The sequence below is a fragment of the Palaemon carinicauda genome, chromosome 45 (assembly GCF_036898095.1).
Source record: "Palaemon carinicauda isolate YSFRI2023 chromosome 45, ASM3689809v2, whole genome shotgun sequence".
In the NCBI taxonomy this organism is placed as follows: Eukaryota; Metazoa; Arthropoda; class Malacostraca; order Decapoda; family Palaemonidae; genus Palaemon; species Palaemon carinicauda.
This window is the reverse complement of record NC_090769.1, coordinates 16,595,879-16,620,826: the sequence shown is the minus strand read 5'-3', so window position 1 is coordinate 16,620,826 and position 24,948 is coordinate 16,595,879. Positions and strand designations below refer to the sequence as shown.

The 24,948-nt window shown below is 35.7% G+C and overlaps 1 protein-coding gene across 2 annotated transcripts in view; it reads left to right on the top strand.

Annotated features, from left to right (window-relative positions):
* Positions 1-24,948, top strand: part of LOC137634743 (ATP-binding cassette sub-family G member 1-like) — a 397,250-nt gene that overhangs the window by 43,794 nt on the left and 328,508 nt on the right. For both annotated transcript variants that reach the window (XM_068367239.1, XM_068367238.1), the window contains exon 2: positions 16,355-16,432. The gene's annotated coding sequence lies outside the window, so the exon portion shown is untranslated. The remainder of the gene's footprint in view (positions 1-16,354; positions 16,433-24,948) is intronic.

The window sequence follows — 24,948 nt, the reverse complement described above, 5'->3', positions numbered from 1 at the left end:
TCCCGCTCCCTTTTATCAATCTCGCTGTCCAGCCTCTCTTAACTTTTACTTACTCATGTAACAGGGGTGGGGTGCCCCTATTTGCTCATGGGTAAGGAATTGTCTTCCAGGCTCCAATTATAAAATAATAATTTTTATCCTTATTATTACCTAAACTACAGCCTTATTTGGTAAAACAATACTACAAGCACAATGGCTCCAACAGGAAGCGAAGCCAAATGGGGAAAGGAAACAAGAGTAATGAATAAAGCACACATGCTAATGCAGGAGCTCAGATCCCCCTTATCACGTACATTATCCTGGATAATAATGTAACCCTACACGAAAAGCAGAAAATGGTATCATTTTCAGAAAGGGGCATGTGCTAATGCTGGAGTCCAGATTCCTCTTTTATTTTTTTTTTGGGGGGGGGGGAGGGGCCTCGGTTGGATGTAATGGAAAGCAGAAAATGGCTGGGCCTCAAATCCGATTCTCTCTCACTTGTTTGAGGGTGGTAAGGTACGTATAGATTGAACGCAACTGATATTAAAAGGAGAGATGCACCGAGTTTTTTATTGGATTTAGTCCCAAAGCGGAATGATAATGATAAATACGGTGCATCTACAACGGAGCAATGATTTTGCAAGTGAACTGTGACGGGACTGATTGTGAGTTTTTGGAGATAGGGTTTTAGAGTATTTTAGTTAACTGTTTGCGAAATGACGTAACTAAAAATAAATATAATTGATAGAATTTAAACAGGTCATGAAACTTTGGTTATTTTGGTTTGAGATTTAGACTTGATTTCTTTAAGAAACTGAAATGTAGTTCACTGTATTTGCCGGGAACAATATTTTCCATGTCCACTATGATGCCATTTGCTAGGTTATGTAATTTCGTTCAACCTGCTTCTTATTTCTGACAATCGACATCAAACCAAATCACGTTCTGTACGGTACGTATCCACTGTATTTCAAATTCTTGACCATCACAACAGAATATTTTATAAGGGAAAGTAATTATTAAATGACAACAACATTCCTTCCCTTTGAAGCCCAGCCTTTTCACGAAACTTAGCATTTCTAGTACCATTTCAACCTTGAGTTTGCTTCCGCCTTCCTGTCTGCTTGCAGGAGTTCTGCCACTTCTGACATCTTTCAAAATGGAAAGTTCTCTTTCCAAGGTCGAATATGACAAGCTGAAAAAGGTTCGTCATTGTTTCTTCCCTTATGCTGTTACCAGGCGACCTCTAAACTTAGATTTATTGCCATTCTAATGTCACGTCTACTGTATGAAAATATTAAAGAAGGTTGCATAGTGAGTAGTGTATATGTGCATTATACACACACAAACACACACTATATATATATATATATATATATATATATATATATATATATATGATATATATATATAATATATATATATATATATATAATATATATATATATATATATATATATATATATATATATGTGTGTGTAAGTATGTATGTAGGTATGTATGTATTTAGACATGTTATTTTTTGTTTATGATTAATATCTAACGTTTATATATATATATATATATATATATATTTATATATATATATATATATATATATATATATATAGATAGATATATACATACATACATACATATATTTATATATATATACAGTATATATATATTTATTTATTTATATATGCATATATATATATATATATTATATATATATATATATATATATATATATATATATATATATATATATATATATATATATATATCTCGTCATCATCATCATCTGCCTTTACTAATCCACTACAGAACAAAAGCCTCATACATGTCCCTCCACATGCGTCTGTTTGTGGTCTTTCAATGCCACCTTATACCCGCAAATTTTCTTAGTTCGTGAATCCATCGTCTTCTCAGAAAATGCCAATCTCCCGTAAATTGTCCAAACTAGCGTGTGGTAGTTAAGAAGGGTGAGAGGTGTGAAAACGTTGAATGTGTGTGCGCGCATGTCTATATAGATATTTAGGGGTCATTTATTACGGTTTGCATTCATTGTTAGTTTATATTTTGTGTAAATATAAGAGAGGGAATTCTATTTAGACTCCTTGCAAAGAAATGCTTACAAAAAAGATTTGAAGAAAAATTGGAGTGTTGATGAAAGGAAAGGCAAGATTGGAGTTATGAACGAATTTTTTTAGCACAAACACCATGGAAGTCTAGTGTGGATGTTGAATTTATATTATAGAGAAAAATGATTTGAACGTGTTGAGGTGAACTATTTGCTTGTTATATGTTGGATAAATGTTGAGACATTACGAAGAGGATAAAGGGTTAGCTTAGGTTATGAGATGATTTGATCATAAAAAATTGGATGACTATGTATAGATGAAAAGAGTAAAATTCAGAGTTTGATTGGTATTTTGAAATTTATTGTAAAAGAAGGGCGCTTATATATAAGAAATCCAAGAATGTTGACAAGGTAGAGGTGAATGATGCAGTGAAAAAGATATTCGACACACTACTGGTGGACCATCAGTGCACAGAAGACTTATCCATGATTTGGCAGTTAAGGAATGAATGTAGCTAAGGTCAATTTGCATTTTTTCTCTCTAAGTACCCCTAATATGTGTATATACATGGGCGAATATAATCACCATATTTGTACAGCATGAGCACAGTTAAGGACCTTCCACAAAAGAGGCAAATGCAGGATTGGCAAACACTGTTACAAATTTATTGGTTGGTTGCTGTCCACGAGTGTAGGAGTAAAACGGGGAGACCACAGGCAAACTATTAAAATGGCCCTGCCCCTTGTTGTCTGATGTTCACCAAAGCTCTGACAACATTATGTCATCTGGTCCAAGTCAAATGTGCGTCTGCATGTGCCCACTGCCTGCTGGGGAGCATATATATACTCCTTACTCCGCTCGGGCACTTGTGGCAAGAATGGGTTCAATGAATATCTATACCAAGCTTATCGATGGTGGGCCTTCACTTATGCATTTTTGTACCTACACGAATACAAATCATTGTCATTTACTTTGGAGAATAGATAAAAACGAAGCTGGAACATGGCAGTTAAAATTATGAGGTTTAAACAACCGACAGATTGTTGCCTAATGGTACCGGAAGGTGATCCCCCCCTCTAGCTTGCTGACAACTCACTTAAGCCAGGCTGACACTTGCACGAATTTGTGGCATGTATTATCACGACTCGAGTCGTGAACTGGCGTGAAGTGTTCGTAAACCCGTCGTGACGAGAATTTTGAAATGTTCAAAATTTTGGTCACGGCAAAATTTCGTGACCGGGTCGTGAACTATGTGCGAACTGTTCGTGAACTCGTCGGGACGGTGCAGGAAGTGCGCAAACTATGCGTGAACTCGTCGTGCCAGTTTCGTGTCAATGTGGACAGGTCAGCTGTGATTCTGAGGTAATTTTTTTTTTTTTTAATCTTCCAGTTCGTGCCACAAAATGTCACGACTTGCCACGACAAATTTGTGGCAAAAAGTCGTGCAAGTGTCGTGGTACCTTTAGATTTCAGCCATAAGTAGGTGCACACCTCTCACTGACTGGAACTATTTTTGGCAGAATGTTGCTAATTAAAAGTTAAAGTTGCGGGTTTTAGGTCTCCACTGAGATGATTTACATCGTTCTCCTCGGGCGACCATTAGCCAGCAGGGACTATCACTAGTCCCCTCTAACCTCCCCCCCAGGCGCCTTTATGTATTTTTTCAAGCGTGTTTGCTACATTAAGGAGGCCGCCGATTATGCAGCAATGTCTGGGAGGGCCACCCAAGACCTGCGGCACTTTTATAAGTGTCCTTGATTGAATCTTCATCAGTTGTGTCCTCAATGCCGAGGGCATGCCTGCTCACAAGTGTCTTATTGTAATAGTTGTTGAGAGTGGCTATTCTCCCAGTAGGAGAACTACAGCAGGAGGAATTTGAAGCCTAAGAGAGACTCTTTGCCTTCAGGGTCATCTTCAAAGTCGAAGAAGGCCCAGGCGGCTTCATCCATCTCCAGTAAGATTCTATCTGTCTTCTCTGTTGGCTTCCTCCAGAGACAAATTGAGTAAAATTGGTGGCCCATTAACCATAGGGCAAGGCCTGGACAGGGAGGTCCTTCTCTTTTCCTTAGTTAAATGGCAGGACCTCCTTCTCAGGGGGTCATCTTTGTTTCAGAAGTCTGACGGTCTTTGTATGCAGTGGCCCTCCTTGGGTATCCTCAAACTCTCCCGCCATCACCAGTCCCCGAGAAAGTTCCAGGGTTCCATCTGAGTGAGTTGTCAGTGAGCTGGCAGGGGCCCCGTTACCTCCCCTCTTCTGGGATAGGTAATTACTTATCAGTTGTTTATACCTTGTTATATTTTAACTGCCATGTTCCAGCTTTGCTGTTATGTATTCTCCTAAGTAAAGGAAAAATTAAAAGAAATTAAAATAAAAAAAGTTGGGATATCTGTGTTTGAGTGTGTTGTGAGTCATGTTGTATGGTCTAGGAGAATGTGTGTGTGTTTATAGAAAGCACTTGTCATGTTGTTATACCTTTTCATGCTAAATGTAGGTATATCTGTGTCTCTGATTATGTAATAATTTCTTTTCACAGTAAAGATATTCCATATCTCTCTCTCTCTCTCTCTCTCTCTCTCTCTCTCTCTCTCTCTCTCTCTCTCTCTCTCTGCAAATTATTCATTTCATGTCCCTCAAATGATTTTTGGGCTCCCATGGCTCGCTTTACTTGCAAATTAACATTATCTCATTGCTCTTCTGTCCTGTCAGGCGACACAGGGATGTGCTGTGTACACCATCCGTGTGGATTACTATTAAAGTGTATTGTAACAATAACAATTTTCCAAAAGTGCAGCTTAAGAAATTACAAAACATAATAAACAGAGGAGCAAGACTGATACAAGGTGTCCCACTTAGAGAAAGGATCAGTCCTATAATAATCGATTTACACTGGCTGCCGGTTAAAGCGAGAATTGAATTTAAGATATGTACAATAACTCACCAAGTTATCAGAACCGGTCGTACAAAATACTTAAGAGAATTGCTACATATTGCGCAGCCAAGAAATCGTGTCGACACGAGAATATTACAGATGGCTTCAAACTGTTGGAACCTAGATTTATGTCCACTCTGGGATCCAGAGCCTTTAAATATGCGGCCCCGAGACTATATAATAAGCTCCCAGGAAACATTCGAATGATTGAAGACATTAAGGCTTTCAAGAGGGAACTGAAGACTTATTTCATGAGTCTTTTGACAGTGACGATTTAACAGTAAATGAACAATACGTGATCTGAAAAGATAAATACTCTGAACAAACAAGGTAAAACGACAGGGGACGTCCTGTAGAGAGTGGGGTTCCCCTGCTGTATGGGACCGGAAAAGCAGCCATCAAAGTAAGTGAAAGGAGAGTTTTGTAGATTTAATCAGTTGCTATAATAGATGAAATGAAACTAAAGCTTAGAAAAGACGATCTTCCCAGCGGGAGATGTTTTCTTTTGATGGATATGGCTTAGAATACCGAGCATCGGCAAGTTTTACAGTTACCCATTAAACCCGTCTGCTAACTGTTATCATCTGTCAGTGAGCGACTGCTCTGGTAACACTGTTTAAATCCGAGAGAACTACACTAGGACCCTGTGCCCGTCGTGCATATGCCTTTCGATGTGGAAGGGGCTTATCACTCAAGTTGCAGACACAAGTAATTTCTGATTTTAATAAACGATCAGGAAACCTGTCATACGGACTGTTTGTTACTCACTAGATCCATTAGACTTTTATCCTAATAAAATGAGTTAATATTGGTAAATTAAAGGCAATAAAGGGTCTTCCATTTCCCCTATCGGAAAGTTTACGCAATGTGCCAAAAAATCGTTTACAAACACGTCCACATAGTTTATCCGAAGGAAGACGGAGCTGCTCTTTTTCTGTGCTCGCCTCATCCTATGACTTTGATAATCTTGTTTGTTTACCCATATTTGCTTACGTTAGGCTAAAGGTTTTGCCTTGGCGTTTATTTAGTTCATTCCGAACTAGCTCTCTTCCTTCCTTTCTTAGATTCTGACGAAATGTTCGTTGAAATTTCAAAATATAGTGAGAGGGAGGTTGGTGAAGTTTAGTACATTTCTGTTGCTTTATTTTAGTTTTTATGCTGTATTCATATTTTTTGTATATGTAAATTAATATGAAATGCGAACAACTTTCGGAATCGTGGTGAATTAAATTCAGTTATGCATTCAGTAAGCATATTAACTCGAGAAGTGGTATAGATTATATATTATCTTCTTTTCTCAAGCATACATACTCTGAAGTTTTTTTTCAGTGTCCTTAAAATGCAGCCTTTAAATTTTTCCTCTAGTTAGTGAAACTCAGATCGACTTCGTCTTCATTTCTCCATGTCAGTTAAAGAAAATTAATGCAAATACCAACTCTAATAGGGTAAAAGAACACGTTAGACCAGACACAAGTAAAAAGTTAAATACGGGTCGAATTATTTCTTGTTAGCTTTATAACCTTGTTTTAATTTCTTATTGTTAGTACTGTACAAGAAAGCATATGAGAATCTTATGATAAATAAGGTAAAAGGATTCCAACGTACAATCAGAAGTAAATAAAGATTATACATGGGAAGAATTATTTCATGATTGATTTATAAATCCTTGTAATTAGTATCAACCGAGTCTTTGATAAATTCTAAAATGCTAGTAATTTTTATTAACTTTAATCCTCGGGTGAACTCTGCTAACTTATCCTTTCGTTTCTACTATAAATTATATTTCTTCCCGTGGAGAGATGGGGTAATGGGGGTTAAAAAGAGTGATTGGGATATGTCTGTTGATAATGACAGATTTGTTACTGGTGAAACAAACGTGTTAAGGAAAACTTAAAGGAAATGCGACAGTCTTTATAACGTAATAGAAAATATCTCTAGTACAGGTTTGAAACCAAATGATAGAAGGAAGACACTTTTCAAGTCAGCAGCTTGATTGTGCAACTGGTTTAACCAGTAATTAAAAGAAACACGCCATGAACCACTTTTTTTTATAATACTTGGCACGTCACATCTTATCTTGAGAGGATGTCCCTTGGCTGAAACAATTTTGTCGTGAGATGTCTTTGTCAGAGACGAATCCTAAGCAGAAAAATACTTGAGATGGGATCTAGAGAACTTATTCTCTCTCTCTCTCTCTCTCTCTCTCTCTCTCTCTCTCTCTCTCTCTCTCTCTCTCTCTCTCTCTCTCTCTCTCTCTCTCTCTGTGGAACAAGAATTGGAATGCTAAACTTAAAGTTTTGAAAGATTATATCCTATATTAAATTGCTAGATATAATTCATACGATTGCTACTTTAAGCAACTGTACATCTGGTACAGTATTGTTACCACTACTTGTAGATACACAAGGAGTAACCTAATGTTGGTAGGCTTAGTAGAAAATAGTTTCGATCACGTTGGTGGATAAATAGAAGAAAGACAGAGATGATGAGAACGGAGCAAGCAATGCAAGATGAAATATTGGCAGGAGAAAGGATGAGGTAGAATCATTCAAGTATCTAGGAACTATGATCTCCAACTTTAATTCTTTAGAATTAAAGTTTAGTGAAAGATTGAAAAGAGCAAATCAGACAATGGCTAGGTTAAGTAAAATTTGGAAATCAAATCGTCTGAAATTACATATAAAAATCAGACTATATAACAGTTTAGTGAGATCGGTGTTACTCTTTGGACATGTGTCATGGTATGACAATGAAACAATCTCCAATAGATTTAGAAGATTTTAAAACAAAACCCTCAGAAGGATATCGGGAGTTAACGGCAGGACAGGATTAGAAATGAAAATAGAGAGATTACTCGAGTACCATATGTGGATGAGATCATGATGAGGTGGAGATGGTTTGGGCATGCTCTTCGCACTCCTCAAGAGTGATTAGTTCACCAAACGATCAGCTGGGCTTCACAAGGCACTAGAAGAATTGGAAGACCCAGGCCCACATGGCTGAGGACTATGAAACGAAGTAGATGATGAATGGAGAAGTATTGAATTAAAAGCTAAAGGTAGAGACGACTGGCGAAATCTAACCGAGGCCTTTTGCGTCAATAGGCGTAGGAGGAGATGTTGATGGTTGATTAAGAAAAAAATCCCGCTTTATTCTATGAATTCTGATTTTTTTTATTGGCAAGTAAATTACAATTTTACATTAAAACTTAAGACACTAATTGATGATAATTCATGAACGTGCTTTGTTATCTTGACACTTTCATATGAAATCCCCCCTGGCTCTAAATCTGCTTGATAACCTGAGACACGATTCACTTATCAGGCTTGTATCTCATGATTCGTCACAGGTTTTTTTTTTCCCAGCTCCTCTCCCCCCCCCCACAAAAAAAAAAGAAAAAAAAATGATCAAACTCATATTGCAGCTAATGATAAATGAAGGCCTCTGGGCTCAACTGAGGTGTGATTGATCAATAATGATATATATTAGTGAATTTAATCAGAATCCATTCTTTGTGATTGAACCCCCCCCCCCCTTCTATTCTCTGCGGCTGGAGCACTGTAATTACTATTGAATGTCAGTTTTAGGCTTTAAAACATCTAATTGGTAGAGCATATCATTGTCAAACATTCTTTTTAATTTTATTTGATTTCTAGATATTTATTTTCTTTATTTCCTCCATTTTATATGTCTGGAAAGTACCAAGATGAGGATGGTGAGATGTATTGCTGGAATATCACTACTGGAAAGGAGGGATAGTCAATATATAATGTGTGGTTTATGTAATGTTAAGGAGAAGGCTAGGGCCATGTAGTAATTAGAGAGGAAATGTAACAAATCAAGAGAGCTACGAACATGCCAGTGAAGGAGAGGAAGAGTGTGGGGTGTCAGCAGATCAGATGGATGTATGTGGTGAGCAAGGATATGGGTGGGGTGGGACTTGGTGAAATTGAAGCAAATTGACTCGAGCAGCCGACCCAACTCTACAGTGGGACCAATAAGGTTAGAAAATAGATACATTTTCACGAACGAGAGAGAGAGAGAGAGAGAGAGAGAGAGAGAGGAGAGAGAGAGAGAGAGAGAGAGAGAGAGGTGGGGGGGAAGAGATTAGTGTTATTTGTTAAAGAAGGTTTTGTGTGATGAAATTAATTTTTATCCAGCAGTTTATTTATGGGCCAGAATCCCTGAGTCCCTGAGACAGGAATTTGTTAACAAAGAGCTTTATCATTGATGTCATATTGTGTTTTTTGTGTATCTTTTCTTTTTATAGTTTATTGCTGCTCTCTGACTTCAGTTAAAGTTATGTTTTTTAACTGATTTGCTCAATTTAACACCAATAGTGTTATAGTCAATGGTACCTAATTGTACATGTATTTTTATTTATTTATTTTTTTTTTTGAAGAAGTAGATGTCCATAATTCTAATATGTAATATCACTCTTAAACACAACAGTTTAGCCGTCTCTCTCTCTCTCTCTCTCTCTCTCTCTCTCCTCTCTCTCTCTCTCTCTCTCTCTCTCGTTAGGAGGGTACTCTCCAGATAAAAAATAAAGGAAAGCCTTCATGGGACCAAGAGGCCGCCATCACTCAAGCGAGTCAAAAGGAGGTTCCAAAGAACATCAGAATAGCCTTGAGCTTTTATCAGAGAAGGGGGTTGGGGGGTGGGTGGTGGTGATAAGAGTCGAAACATACCATTGTGAACCAGTCGACGCCCCAGCTTCTAGTGTATTCTCGGGAAGGACATCTATTTTTACATTTAATTGTGAATAGACGTTCTTGTGTAAGTCACGTAGGAGGTCGCTGGGTGTAGACGTGATGATAATGACAAAACTGTTAATAGATCAAGAGATGAGAAACCGGCTAAAGGGACGGGGGTGGGGGGGGGGGGAGGGGGGAATTGATGATGACTGTTTGGCAACGCCGGTCCGAATGCACAATGCAGGAATGCATTGTTGCAACTCGAGTAAGGGGGATCGTGTTGCATTGCAATCACTTGATCCTTATCATAAGGCCTTTCTGTCTGTAGAGCGGAAAAATGCCGAGGATTGGATATCAACCCCCGTTTTGTACGACGTAATTATATCTCCTTATAATAAAGTTACCTGGTAATGATTAAACTGCCAAAGCTTTGGTTTTAGTAACAGCAGTGTAAGCCCCTAGTACAGGGTCTTATTTAATTTTTCATTATATTAGCCCCATTTGATGTAAGTGCAGCTGGGGCTATCGAGAGAATTGGTTGTATGTAGAGCATCTCTTTTTTTATATATCTTGTTTACAAATCGGTACTATATTATAGTATTATGCTTTAATATATTTGCCTCGGTAATATATCGTACGTAAAGTTCTTTATCATGAGACCCTAAAAAGGGTGCTTCATGAATTTCCTTAAATATCGTGGTAAGCTTAAATGATATAGAGCAAGTCAGTAGTGTAGTGACATTATATAAAGTAGATTTTTACTCTCATAAATATAAAACTTTGGTACATTATCCATAGCATACTCTCAATGCTTTTTATGGTAAACATGCTTGTTACTCGTCGACATTGCCTGCTACATTGTTGAGTTGCCAGGTGTCTCCTTGTCTTTCATTTATTTCCATAATGAAATGTAAAGGGTAATTAAGAGAGAATTTATGGGAGAGCAGTTTTCGCCAATGTTTTTATTATTGCCCCCTTATTATATTCTTGATTTATTTGCGCTCTTAAGTAAAGCGGTCAAGGTGTTCTTAGACGATATACTAAATCTCTTTAACAAAGATATGGCCATTTCGTTCTTATTAACGCTTAGTACCCTTTTTTATGTTTGAATTTCCTATATTTTGTCATTTTTAATAATGTAATGGCACTAAGGTATTAAATTTTGCATATTTTGTGTGTGAAATGTGGCGATTTAAATATTAGTCCTTTTTTAGGACCATGGTCACAAAGGCTGCAAATATACCCTTTCATTGCGCACTTTTTTCTTAACTCAAAAATTGATACAAACTGGACACTTGGAGTACAAAATGAATGAAAAGGGAGTTGGAAGTGCTGAGATTAGATATATAAAGGATAATTTTCTTCTTTTGTAAGCCATGTACTCTCACGATTTCCCATGTGAAGGCCAGCATTACATTTAATGCACTGCTTACTGACTTTTTTTCTTACAAAGGGCACATTTTCGTTGATTTTCTTCTTTAATTTTCAAGCCGGTGCTTTGTCCGGTTGGATCTGATATCAGGGAGTACTCTTGCAAACATCTCTGGACGTCCTGGTAAACTTGGTGCTGAAGCAAAAGAAAGTCTTTTTAAGATTTTTGGTGATCAGTCTATTCTGAAGTGTTTTAATTCTTTCATTCTACCTTCTTTTGAGTATTGTTCTCCTGTCTGGTGTTCAGCTGCTGATTCTCATCTTAATTTCTTGGACAGGAACTTACGGTCTATTAAATTTCTTATTTCTGTTCTAGATATTAATATCTGGCACCGTCGTTCAATTAGTTCATTATGCATGTTGCTTAAGATTTTTTATAATTCTGATCATCCTTTACATTCTGATCATCCCGGACAGTTCTATCCTGTTCGTAACACTAGGCATGCAGTTAATTTTAATAGTCAGGCCTTCTCCATACTAAACAGTATTCTAGTAGTTTTATTCCAGCAGTGACCAAGTTGTGGAATGATCTTCGTAATCGGGTATTTGAGTCGGTACTACTTCAAAAGTTCAAACTTGCAGCAAGTGTTTTTATGTTGAATAGGCTGACAAAAGTCTTTTTATAGTTAATATTACGAAATATCTGTTTTGATTTTAGTGTTTTTAAGATATTCTATTAATTGTTAATTATTTGACATATCGTTTATTTATTTCCTTATTTCTTTTCCTCACTGGGGTATTTTTCCCTGTTGGAGCCCTTGGGCATAATTATATCAGCTTGCTTTTCCAACTAGAGGTATATCTTAGCTAATAATAATAATAAATGATAATAGTAAGACCCTATACTGGCACTGGTCATTATCCATTGCTTGAAGCCAAACGGAATTGGTTTGCCTCTCATGGATTGTTCTATACCATGCTTTGTATATCTCACCATCTGCTCATCAATAGACAGCTCCCTTGAAATATTCCATAAGCCTCGGACTTCTCATTCAAATAGTCCATCAACAGTCTCAATTTGAAAGCTTTATCATCTTTGTTCTGCGTAGCATTCTCATTCTTTACAATATGAAGGAATCTCTTGATTTCTGTCTACTGATTTCTTGGCATGGTACTTCTTACAATAATTGTATCTAGATCTTCATCTGAACACGAGTACGTTCGTTCACTATATAACTTGTGGTAACTAGAAACAAAACAGTTTGAGGCAGCTTGTGATAGCAGTAAAATCATGCATTTTCAGGTTCATATATTTTTAACTGATTGGCAATCTATTCAAGTAGATCTTTGAGAAGAAAAGTTCGAAAAGTTCTTCAAAACTCTTGCATTTTAGTTTGAATTTCATTTCATCCCTTCCTTTTTTGTGCTCCATTAGATGGCTGTCCAAAGTGTTTATAGCTTGGTTGCATTTTGTAACAAGAAGTCTCCTAATTTCTTGATTGTTTCCTTTGTTTTTGATGGGGAGCTTGGCTAACATCCGGTGACACACTTTTGTCTTCTCCATACTAGTGTAGTTCAACAGTACCAATCATTAGGAAAGAATGAAGAATTTTGACATTCATCATCAACATTGTCATCATCAAACTCCTCTTCATCTTCAAGCTCGTCAACAACAGGAGGGAGCTGAATAAAATCTATTTCCTCTTCATCTGGGGTGGGTTGTTCTTCGAAAAAATTTATTGCACCTCTCAAAGAGTAGATGGATCTTGATGAAATTCCTGGAAAATGGTCCATATTTTTATGTAAAGAATAAATATAGTCATATATAGCTGTGGAGTGCCCGTTTTCTAGCAAATAACCAATCAAAGAAAGTTGTTCTCTAGTTGCCCATGGTTTATTTTAGGACCAAAACTGAAGACATATTTTTGGGTATAATGAATAGTCTATTCTGATACAAACTTCAAGTGATTAGAGATAATAAAGATTGAAATATGTTAAGTTTCATGCAAATATAGCAAAGAGAAATGTAGGATATTGGTAAAGTAAACTTTGGAACTTATGGAATCCAACTCACCTGTAAGATATCATTCTTTGTATTGACAAAAACTCTTTAGGGGATGCAAAAATAAACTAAAAATACCATTACTGTGTAAAATCATAATATTTTAAAGGGATATGAGTACCTATCCTCAAATAATAATGTAAGATTTTTATTAATATCACATAAAGAAAAATCCTTTAAAAGGAATATTATATCTAACAATGTCAAACTAAGCTCGCCTCAGGGAAAAGAAAATTGCATGTATGGATGACTTTCATTTAGCTTATTTCAGATTCCCTTAGAGTAACAAATAAATTGGCTTAACATAAAAACCAAGAAAGATAATTCCATAATTTAGAATTCCTGGAGAAAGTGGTGGACTTGAAATATTTTACTTTAATTTTAATTATAACCTTGATGCACATCAGTAAGGGCATAGAAGGAAATGAATCACATGCCTGCATGTGTTTTGAAACAAAACTAGAAACACAGGGTAGTAGGTTGGCCAGGGCACCAGCTACCAGTTGAGATACTACCGCTAGAGTTGTGGGGTCCTTTAACTGACCAGACAATACTACATTGGATCCTTCTCTCTGGTTACGGTTCATTTTCCCTTTGTCTACACATACACCGAATAGTGTAGCCTATTCTTTAAATATTCTCCTCTGTCCTCATACACCTGACAACACTGAGATGAACAAACAATTCTTCTTCTCTCAAGGGGTTAACCACTGAACACAGTTCAGTGGCCACTCTCCTTTTGGTAAGGATAGAAGAGACTTTAGCTATGGTAAGCAGCTCTTCTAGGAGGACACTCCAAAATCAAACCATTGTTCTCTAGTCTTGGGTAGTGCCATAGTCTACCATGGCCTTCCACTGTCATGGGTTAGAGTTCTCTTGCTTGAGTGTACACTCGTGCACACTATTCTATCTTATTTCTCTTCCTTTTGTTAAAGTTTTTATAGTTTATATAGGCACTATTTATTTTAATGCTGTTTTTGCTATTAAAATGTTTTATTTTTCCTTGTTTCCTTTCCCCACGGGGCTAATTTCCCTGTTGGAGCCCCTGGGCTTAAAGCATCCTGCTTTTCCAACCATGGTTGTAGCTTAACCTGTACAGTAACAATAATAATAATAATAATAATAATAATAATAATAATAATAATAAACGTGTATATATATATATATATATATATATATATATATTATAATGTATTATATATATAATATTTATGATATATACATATATATAATATATATATATATTTTATATGATGTATATAATATATATATATGATATATATATAATATATATATATGTATGTATATATGTATATATATGTATGTATATATATATGCATATATATGTATATATATGTATATATGTATATGTATATATATATATGTATATGTATATATATATATATATATATATATATATATATATGTATGTATATATATATATATATATATGTATGTATATATATATATATATGTATGTATATATATATATGTATATATATATATATATATATATATGTGTGTGTGTGTGTGTGTGTGTGTGTGGACGTGAAGTTGAACTCTAACAAAATTCAAAGTATGATTTTAAGTAGGTCGAGGCCAGTGGCTCCTTAACATCAAGATCCCTGCATTTGTAATATTTCTTCAACTCTAAAAACTCCTTTAGAATTTAGGCGAGGTTCTTGAATGCATATTTACTTTTGAGAAATATTTGGTTTGTTTCTACATTAATTGCAGAAAAAATACTTATTGAGAAAGTCTTAAGGTTTTCAGTGATAAGTCTATTTTGAAGAAGTGTTTTAATTCTTTCATTCTTTCTTGTTTCGAGTATTGTTGCTCTATCTGGTCTTTAGCTGTTGACACTCTTCTTAATTTGTTGGACAAGAACTTGCAGCCTGTTAAATTTCTTATTCCTGAAATCCATCTTTGGCACCGTCATTCGGTTAGTTCTTTATGTATGTTGCATAAGATTTTTCATTATTCTGACCACCTTTTGCATTCAGATCTACCCAGACTATACCATGCTTTATGCATTTTTGGGGCTGCAGTGAATTCTAACAGTCATGTCTTTTCCGCCATAAGGCTTTATACTGCACAATATTCTAGAGGTGTTATTCCAGCTTTAAGCAGATTGTGGAATGATCCTCGTAATCGGTCAGTTGAATCGGTAGAACTTCAGAAGTTCAAACTTGTAGCGAATGTTTTCGTGGTGAACAAGTTGACAGTTTCTCCATAGTTTATATATGACATCAGTTTTAACGTTCTGACTGATCTTAAGGTATTTTATATCAATCGTTCATTAAGTCTCGTGTAGTTCATTTATTTCCATATTTCCTTCCTCACTGGACTGTTTATTCCTGTTGGAGTCCTTGGGCTTATAGCATTCTGCTTTTGCAATTAGAGTTGTAACTTAGCTAGTAATATACTATGTTTATATATATATATATATATATATATATATATATATATATATACAGTATATATATATACTGTTTATATATATATATATATATATATATATATATATATATATATATATACAGTATATATATATACTGTTTATATATATATATATATATATATATATATATACAGTATATATATATACTGTATATATATATATATATATATATATATATATATACAGTATATATATATATACTGTATATATATATATATATATATATATATATATATATACAGTATATATATATATATATATATATATATACTGTGTATATATATATATATATATATATATATACTGTGTATATATATATATATATATATATTATATATATATACTGTATATATATATATATATATATATATATATATATATATATACTGTATATATATATATATATATATATATATATACTGTATATATATATATATATATATATATATATATATATATATATATATATATATGATAGTTGGGTCCCTCTCGGGAATCGCAATTTTAGTAAAAATGAAGTGGTCAATGCTGCTATCATCATCTTTATTTGGTAGCTTTCGACATAACGTCTATCATCTTCAGCCTATCTGCAATTATTATTATGTAAAATTGATAAAATTAATATAGATTACCATAAGTAATCTACTTCCAAGAACTGTCCAAATAGCTTTAAAATCAAACCAAAGAGCATAAAACCATATAATAGACATCATTACTAATATAACCTACCAATCAAAGAATATAAAACTATAAAAGACCCAATTACTAATATACCTAGTCACCCGCAGGAAACGATGTCCACACGCACTCAGAGCAGCAAGCCACAGACCAGAAAACGGATCAATGGGTCACCGGCAACTGAACAGGTAAGCCCTTATTTTGTCTTAAAAATGTATACAAACTCCAAGATTTTTAGTTGGCTGGTACTAATATGTCTGTCGGTGATTTTGAAATTTGCTCTGGAAATGGGTTGACTAGATTTAAATGAATGGTCATAAATGGCCGAAAATGTTTTTTTTTACTCAAAGGTCTATTGGTTCCTACCGATCTCCCCATGTGCTCCGAAATCCTACACTGAAGCTGCCTAGACGTGCTTCCAGTGTAGCACTCATTACAGAGTGCACATTTATAAATGTATATGAAACCAGAACACAAGGGAGTAGGTAGACTTCCCTTATATTTAAAAAGTGAGCCAACCATGAGCTTGTTTGTAAAAAAAAGTTTTTAATCTATATGGAGATAACACTTCCCTCAACATTCATAACCTCTGTTCTTAGTCTCTCCTAAACATAACCTTATTACGGTAAGGAAACAATTTTTTCTTAATGACTGTTTGAATTGCTAAATTTTGACTGTAAATTTTACCTAAACACTGCTTCACTTGATTATAATAGAGGTTCAGAGGGAACCCATTGTTAATAAAAAAGGACTTTAGAAAATTTTCTTCATCGTGAAACCTCAGATAAGTTGAACATACATGGTAACATCTATATAACAGCGTTTTTATTTTATTGGTTTTGTCGTTTTTTGGTTCCGAACTTGAAAAGTGAGAGTACCGTAAGATTTTTTTTCTGGAAATACTGAGTTCTCAAAGGTATTATGTTTCCGGGAAACCAAGACATCGAGAAAAGACAAAGTATCATCCTGTTCACTTTCTTTTGTAAATTCTAAATTAAGATGCTTTGAAATTAAATAATCTAGAAACTGGTTTACGCGGTATAGATTTTTGAAAAGTAAAAATGAATCGTCTACATGACGGTATAAGAAAGGCTTAAATCCACAGGACAATCACCTAGCCGTTTCCTTACACAATAACATAGAAATAGGTTTACCAAGGTTGGTCCACACGGCGATCCCATTGCTACTCCATCTACCTGCACATATAACATATTAAAAATTAATGTGGATGTAGTGGTAGCTAGTTTTAATAGTATTTTAAATTGTTTGATATTGAAAGCTTGGAAAATGTTCTCTGGGTTAGGGAAAAGTTGTTTAACAATTATTTCTAGTGTTTCTTGTAAAGGAACGTTTGTCGACAAACTTTCTATGTCGAAGCTGCACATAACAGCTATTTGTATCCTCGACAGAATTTATCAACTCTACAAATTCGTAAGAATTTTTTCAGAGTATATTCATTTACTGTACTGTGAGAGGGGAGAGCTTGGTGACTAGATGTTTGGACAGGTCAAAGGAACAAGTATTAATAGCTGAGCTAATTGGTCTAAGAGGAATGCCTCTTTTGTGAATCTTTGGGGCCCCAAACATAATACCAGGTTGTGTTCCTGTTGCCATTATTGCTATAGCTGTTTCGTCTGACAAAATGCCATCCTCCTTCCACTTGCGAACTTTGTAGTTTATTTTATTCTCCTTGTTTAAAGTGTGAATTAAGAGGTCCTCGGATACCAACTCTCTGAACTTATACCTATCATTTAAAATATCTTCCATTTTTCTTACGTAGTCAGCTTTATCTAATATTACAACTCCATGGCCTTTATCCGGTTTACTAATAATTATACTTGTGTTTTTACCTAGGTTTCTCAAGATTTCAATATATTTTTTAGGAAAAAAATGGGGGGAAAATGTTTGAGAGGTTTGAAATTATTAAATGTTTTGCATGCAACATCTTGTTTGGCTCGTTTAAAGCCACATCCATGGTCGCCATGTGGAACCTCCTTGTCAAGGTATGAAAACAAATTATCAAATGCTAAAAAAATATCTATAATCGTGTTCTTAAGTTTGTACAGATAACAACATTTGACTTGTGTGGTTACGTGTAAAGCGAAAATATGCCGTAAATGTCTTCATATATTTTGTCGGCTTAAAATTTTGGGTTAATGGTGAGACAAATATTGATAAAATGATTCCTTCCGTGTCAAATTGCTGTCCCAAAAGCGCCGATGTTTTTAATGTACGATTCATATTCGAATGTACGTTTGGCGGTTTGTTGTTTCCTAACTGTCAATTTTGACCTTTAGTTCGCATCATTTATATATTTATATGGTGTTTTTATATGGGCGAAAATTTTCATAATTGTGCAAGCATAAGTCTCTAGACCATAAAGGGGTAATGCCGTCAGTGGCACTTCCTATGGAGGTCATACATCGTCCTGTAGGCCGTAGTTGCATTACTTTTTATCATATACGAACTTACTTCATTTTAACCCCGCAATTAAGGATTTAATTTCTCCATTTGTACATGCCATGGACACTAAATGACACTTGAAAGGCCCCAGTGTTGGCCCTTAATCCAATTCAAATGTTAATCTTTTCAAGTTTATTTAGTGTGAAGATAGGTGTCATTTATTTAAGATATATATTCGCAGCATTAAAATCTGGTTGAATTTGTGTTGTGTTCCTTTTGAACACAGAAAGTAATCCTGTAGGCTTAGGTGTAGGTTTATAGTGTGACTTGTGCCTAGTTGAACATGAAAGTGGTCAAGTTACTCATAAAAGATTGTAACGTTTTCTTTGATAATGTGGGAAATGAAAACAAATTTTTGCTATTTATTCGAAGGGTCACTAAACGTAAGATCTTGGTAAATAACACAAATTTGTCTACACAAAAAGTATTTTTATATAATCTTAGTTCACACACACACACACACACACACACACACACACACACACATATATATATATATATATATATATATATATATATATATATATATATATATATATATATATATATATATATATATCAGCTCGTATACCCAGGCACTTGCTCTTTATTATATAGGGTCGATATATCATCATCATTATCAGCTATTTCTAGTTCACTGTAGGACAAAGGCCTCAGATATGTCTTTTCACTCATGTCTGTTTATGGTCTTTCTATGCCAATCTACAATCGCAAATTTTCTTAGGTCATCGATCCATCGACTTCTCCTCCTTCCCCTGCTTCGTTTGCAATCTGTAAGGACCAATACTGTTATACTGTTTGTCTATATATTATTTGTCATTCTCATTTTCTTACTTGTTAGAGTATCCTCTTCTTTAGCTTCCTCACGTGTTCTAAGTGTAGCAAATAAATAAATAAATAAATAAATACTGTAAAGGATCGTAGAGACTTGATTAGGTATTTGAAAATTATTCACAACATTTTGAAATTAGAAATCAGTGAAGCGTTCAGCAGAAAGTAATGAACCATCCACTAATAGTGATGTGCTTTCTAAGCAAAATGAAATACCATTTCTTGAAGAAATCGCCAACAACGGAAGAAACTGTTGCAAAGTACGTGACATTTGAGGGGTTATCAGTGAATGCTGTTATCCCTATTATTAATATTTCATCTATTAATTCTTGAGTACTGTATACTTTGAATGGTTAACATTGAAAATATATTATTATAAAAGATATTTCCTGGGAAATCCCGGGATGATTATTTTCAAACTCTCCCAAAATCTTGTGATCCAAAATCAGGCTCTTACTAGAAACTCTAGCTTACGCGATAATAACCCTTGATGGAGTGCAGAATTGTGCTAAATTTGTGGATGACATATTTCTCTATGAAGAAGATTATTACACTTTCAACGAATATATAAGACACTTAGATGCTGATAATCAAGATTACTCTCAACAAAGACAAGTTTGTGGTTGCTGAATCCAATGTGTCCTTTTGAGAATATTAGGTCTCTCGAGATTGCATAGATTGCATAACAGCTGATCCTGGAAAAGTCAGTAAGATCCATGACTTTCCTACTCCAACCAACTTGATTGGGCCACTACGACTGCCCCAAGAGAGTATTTATTTGGACCCCATATCATGATCAGATATTTTGTCGAGTCAAGGGCACCCTCGTACAACCTCCAGTCCTCGCCTCCTTTGATCCACATTGCCAATTATCCTCCATACAGATGCCTCTCGCCTTTATGGAATTGGATATGCCATCCTACTAGATTATAGTAATGGTGAACCTCGGCTAGTTCTGTGTGGCTCCTGTTTCCTCGCAGGTGCCAAATCTCACTGTGCCATTATAAAGCAGTTGTTATACACTGTCTGGGCTATGTCGAAGTGTTACCTGCACCTAGCTGGTCTTCAGCATTTCACCCTGATGACAGATCACCAACCACTCATCTCAATGCTCAACTATTACTCACTGGATGCTGAGGAAAACCCTCGCCTTCAACATCTTAAGGAAAAGATTTCACCCTACCCTTACCCAGCAGTGTGGCGTGCTGTCAAGCAGTTCAACATTACAAATGCCGTATCTCAAGCCCAAGTCATTCACCCCACTCGACAGGATGAAGTCACTTTTGGTGATCCCACAGTACTCTCCAAGAAAGATTCTATGCAAATGGACGCAGACAGAACTCTTCAGAAACTGCGAGCCACAGAAAGAGCAGTTCCATAATATACCTGTCTTCAGAACTGCGTGATTTCAGGACTTCCCTCTAACCATTATGATCTACACCAGTCCTTACTCTCTTCCAGGAAAATAAGGAACAAGCACTTAACTGATGGGAATTATGTCTTCTACAGAGCAAGGATTGTGGTTCCTGTTGCCTTATGTTATTGTAAGCTTGCCTGCTTACATGACAGTCATCGAGGTGTGGAAACCACAAAATGGCGTGCAAGACAGACTGGCATTGACTCTGATATTACCAGTACGGTTACGTCTGTAAATCTTATCAGGAGTTTCAGGCTAGTATTCAGTAGGAACCCTTATTAAATGATGACCATCCTTAAGGCCTTTCAAGTCTGTGTCAGCTGACTTCTTCAGTGTCGCTGGGAAGTCCTTCCTCATAACTAATGGACTCTCTGGATGGCCTGATGTGGTTCCATGAAAAGGAGACACTACCGCCTGCAACACCATACATAACTTCTGTTGCTACTTAGGGAACTTGGTATTCCCCTGCATCTAAGGACTAACGGTGGCATTCAGTTATCCAGCCAAAACTTCCAAGATTTCTCAAAGAGATGGGGTGTCCACTGCATCAAGTCATCACCACACCATTTGTAGTCTAGTGACCATGCAGAAATAGCTGTAAAAGCTATTGAGTATCAGATCCTCAAAACCCAACTTTCTTGCAATATTGATTGTGAAAAGTTTGATCGGGTCTCTTGGAAATATATGATACCCTGAACTTCATAGGCAGCTCTCCAGCAGAGAATTTGTATGGCCACCCACTCCGCACTTGTGTACCTGCTCATCCAGTCTCATTCAAAGGATTGGCAGACCAAGTCTGAGGACTGTGCAGGTGTCCATGCTGAAGAAGTGAAACTAATATGTCGATCAGCGTGTTTGTTCCCTTTCCAGATTGTGTATAGGTCAGACAGTAAATATCCATGACACATGATCTCATCACTGGGACAAGGTTGGAGCTGTCATTTATGGCTGTTCCTTGGAGATGCAAGATTACTCCTTGTTTTCATTATGGACGCATCCCAATATATCCCATTCTACAAAGCAATTAATCCAGATCTTTGGATCTGATATGGTATCTCAAGTTTAGCACAGACGTCCGTCATGTGTTTGCCATCAAACAAGGTCATGAGGCGTCCCATTTCAAAAAACCCTGTTCACCTCCAGCCGCCCTCCTGAGAGGAGCAGACATCCTTCTCTCGTCCCATTACGTTCAGGGTTATACTTAAGCACTCCATTTTGCTTTAACACGACATTGTGAAGATGAAAAGTATTTGCAGTTGTTAAAACACTCTTGATTAAAGGGCCCCCTTAAACGATCGGAATGGTATTAAAAGGTCCTACCAAAAGGGCCTTTCAACCAACAACGATTGCCGAGAATTAGGATAGGAAAGGGTCAATAAGGACTAAGGGCCACATCTTTTATGGGATCCCACCATTATTATTATTATTATTATTATTATTATTATTATTTCTAGCCAAGCTACAACCCAGGTTGGAAAAGCAAGATGCTATAAGCCCAAGGGCTCATATAGGAAAAATAGCCCAGTGAGGAAAGGAAATAAGGAAATAAATAAATGATGAGAACACGTTAACAATAAATCATTCTAAACCAGTAACAACGTCAAAACAGATATGTCCTATATAAACTAGTAACAACGTCAAAAACAGATATGTCATATACAAACTATAAAAAGACTCATGCCCGCCTGGTCAACATAAAAATATTTGCTGCAAGTTTGAACTTTTGAAGTTCTACTGATTCAACTACCCGATTAGGAAGATCATTCCACAACTTGGTAACAGCTGGAATAAAACTTCTAGAATACTGTGTAGTATTGAGCCTCATGATGGAAAAGACCTGGCTATTAGAATTAACTGCCTGCCTAGTATTACGAACAGGATAGAATTGTCCAGGGAGATCTGAATATAAAGGATGGTCAGAGTTATGAAAAATCTTATGCAACATGCATAATGAACTAATTGAACGACGGTGCCAAAAATTAATATCTAGATCAGGAATAAGAAATTTAATAGTCCGTAAGTTTCTGTCCAAGAAATTAAGATGAGAATCAGCAGCTGAACACCAGACAGTAGAACAATACTCAAAACAGGGTAGAATGAAAGAATTAAAACACTTCTTCAGAATAGATTGATCACCGAAAATCTTAAAAGACTTTCTCAATAAGCCAATTTTTTGCGCAGTTGAAGAAGACACAGACCTAATATGTTTCTCAAAAGTAAATTTGCTGTCGAGAATCACACCTAAAATTTTAATCATACAAATTTAAAGAAACATTATCAATACTGAGATCCAGATGTTGAGGAGCCACCGTCCTTGACCTACTTACAATCCTACTTTGAGTTTTGTGAGGATTCAAATTCATACCCCATAATTTGCACCATGCAATAATTTTAGCTAAATCTCTATTAAGGGACTCACCAACACCAGATCTACATTCAGGTGATGGAATTGATGCAAAGAGAGTAGCATCATCTGCATATGCAACAAGCTTGGTTTCTAGGCCAAACCACATGTCATGTGTATATAGTATGAAAAGTAATGGGCCATGAACACTACCCTGTGGAACACCGGGTATCACATTCCTATACTCACTATGGTGCCCATCAACAACAACTTTTTGAGATCTATTACTTAAAAAATCAATAATAATGCTAAGAAATGACCCACCTACTCCCAACTGTTTGAGTTTGAAAATAAGGGCCTCATGATTAACACGGTCAAAGGGAGCACTAAAATCAAGGCCAATCATACGAACTTCCTGACCACAATCAAGGGATTTCTGTACAGCATTGGAGATTGTAAGCCATTTTCAAAAGAATTCGGGATTCATCCCAGACCGTAGGGTATCTCTGAACACTGGGTATCCACATGGCCACACTTCCCCCTTTAGAAAGAAGAATATTTAGGCACCTTTTATTTAGGCATATTCATGTTTTGTCCATCTATGAACATTCGGGGATGCATGCAGAAGTCTTTGTTTTTGATTGGTTATTCCCATTTGTATTTTAATTATATTGTTTTTGACTGACTTACCTCTTGCTTTTGGAATAACCATGTGTTAGAACCGTATTAAAAGCTACAGTAATCTACATCATAAGTTAGTTACAGTAGGCTATTAGGTAGCTTTGCACATTTTGATAAGATAGCCTTATAAAGTTATGTAAATTTTGTGAATATATTCATAGGATAGATTATAGCTATGATTGATTTTCACTAGCCCCTTTTCCTAGCTTTGATCTTGCAAATGATATTCCTAATCTAAATAGAATAATTAGGAAAAGGATTTATGTCTCAAAGAAAATCGAAACTATTTTTCAAGAATGAAACAAATTATGCATTTCAACAAATCAAAGGAATCATAAATGGAAGTAAAATATGTACATATATTTATGTCTTAAACTATTTTATGCCGAGGTTTATTAAGTTAAAGGAACGTTAAACCTCACAGGGTTTGCCGTAAACATACGACTGTAAGTGCCCCTTACAATTTTATCTGCTACTGAAGTTTTTAATTCGTCATTTCCCGTCTTACAGTAAGACCCGCGGGTAGGCTTTAGTACACCCTAACACATACAGTACTGCTCTCCTTTACGCTCTTGTGTTATTGTCTTTACTTGCACTCTCATTTGGGTGTAATATCTAATATCCCGTGGTAGGTGTAGCACCTAAACACAGGGGTGATATTGGTAACGGCAAAGCCGATATTGAGTAATCTCTGAGCTTTACTGTATGACTTGTTGAACTGTATCATTGCAGTTTTCTGATCTTTTGGTGGGAGTGTTGGCTCTCTAATCCCCAGTTTAGGATCTGGATATCTCTTACTGGGGAGGACTTCCAGGAATTATTTCTTACAGAGGGCATTGATGATCTGGCTAGATGATGTATTTTGCCTGTATTCCTTTTGTGGTGAGATAGTGCTTCGTTAGGTTTTAACCTCATCACATTATATTTATGTTTATTATATTCATGGTACAGCAATGAATAAAACTACA